Genomic DNA, 2,055 nt, shown 5'->3' on the forward strand with positions numbered 1-2,055 from the left:
GATTTGGGAAATCCGGACGAGGTTTCAAGGATAATCGTAACAATATGGTCGCCAGATGAAGACAGCGTACTCGAGCTTAGAACGAACAAGAGTAGTGTATAGTAATTTTATGGTAGATGGATCAGTGAAGTCCGAGCTAAATCGACGGATAAATGCAAGCATTGAATGTGACTTTGCAATGGTATAATTTAAGTGGTTGTGAAAAAGAAATCTAGCATCAAAAATTACTCCTAAGTCAGAAACTTCACCAATGCACATTAGGTCAAATGATTAATTTGGCTGTGCGAAATTCCAATTTCGTAAACGCAGTTTTACATTATTTTTTGATGCCATTCTATAGGGAATACTCCAAAATAACAGAAACTTCACTTTATTTTTGTAAAATAAAAATCACCGTTAGACAGCAATCAAACAAAGTTACACTTACAAAACGTTATTGACACGTTGTTTGCGCAACCGGTTTATTTCTTAAGTTTAAAGTGCATTTTTTTTTTATAAAGTTCGAATAACTCAAGGAACATTTTTAATGGGAAACAAAAATATAAGTGAGAAGCTATGTCCTAATTTAAAAAAAAGTGACTTTTTATCATTTGTTTGCAAAGAAAACTGACTTATTTGCATAACCTCAAAAATTGTCTGATTTATTTTCATTTATGATTTAATGTAAGCTTTTAAAATTTTGGTAACTTTCGGCAAACAAAATGGAAATGGAAATGGATAAACTGGTATGTAATGAGTTGATCTTAATTTACTTAAACCGCCGTTTTTAGCCGTTTTCAAGAAAAACTGTTTTTTCTGGGCTATCATGCTATTACAAAAGGCGAGATGTTCGTAGTTTGACTGCTTGGATGTTCAAAGATAGAAAGGCTTTCTTCGGTTGTCAACCATGTTGAAAAACAATTTGGTGCTGTTGATATTTGCGAACGTTTCATGAAACTCTTAGGAGAAAAAACGCGCCTTTTTTTGCAATTATTTACCAAACAAAGACGAAAATTATGGAATTATTATCCCGTTTCTTACTGATGAAGTTGTTTTAGAAATCAAAGCCAACTGTGTCGACCAGCAGCCGGATTCTAACTTTCGCTATCGCTAAAATGCGAAAGCTAACATTTTATCCGCATTTTTGGCTAGCTCAAAAATTGCGGTTCTGTCCTCCCTTTCGCTACAAATAACTTAGCCTAAATTTAAATATTTTACCCAGCCGCAAGTGGCGCTGTACAACAACAGCAGCTGTAAAAATTTGCTTGCATTTTAATGGTGGTAAATAGTCCATTTTAATGGTGATAAATAGTGAAAATGGAAGTATGTGATAGCAAAAAAAATACCAGCCTCAATTTGGATTACATTTCATCTCCTGTAGCAGAGCTATGTTACAAAGACACTCGCGTCGATTCGCAAAGACTATTGATGAGCAGCCTTCGCAAAAAGGCAAATCCTTGAGAGAATCTACGGATTGCAATTTCGAAATTTGTAGCTCAAGGTGAATAGAGCTTTGAACAGCGATTTTTGGTAAATGTGTTACAATGCAGCATTTCCATTCTGAATATAAATAATACCGGTTGATAATTTGGGAAAACTCTTAAGTGAAAATGAAGTGTTTTATGAAGACTAACTGCTTTAGGAATCTCTCCTCAAGGCATATCTGCGAGACATGTAGTAAATGTTTTTTTTTTTTATTAAGGGACTTCGATAATATATATTTTTTTAATCCCTAGATGAAACCATTTATGTACATATGACCATACTTGTTTTATTTATGTAGCTTAACCCCCTCCGGGTTGAGTATTTGGATAATGTTTTCGAGAGCTACCTAACACATATACTCATCATTTGAACATAAAAAAGTCTGTTTTGCGAAAGCCAAGTCATTTTGTTTACTGGCTTTACACTTTTTTAACGGTTTCCATCCTTTTATATTAAAAGAATGCTATATTTTAGCTGCTATTAATTTCGCATAGAAAAAGTAATCATTTGACCTAATGTGCAATGGTGGCAAGCTGCGAGTCATCTATGAGATACGAAGTCTGGGTAATGGAACGTGATTTGGAGTAGGAG

This window comes from Rhagoletis pomonella, unplaced genomic scaffold (genome assembly GCF_013731165.1).
Source record: "Rhagoletis pomonella isolate Grant_MI unplaced genomic scaffold, Rhpom_1.0 Rhpom_scaffold_00096, whole genome shotgun sequence".
NCBI lineage: Eukaryota > Metazoa > Arthropoda > Insecta > Diptera > Tephritidae > Rhagoletis > Rhagoletis pomonella.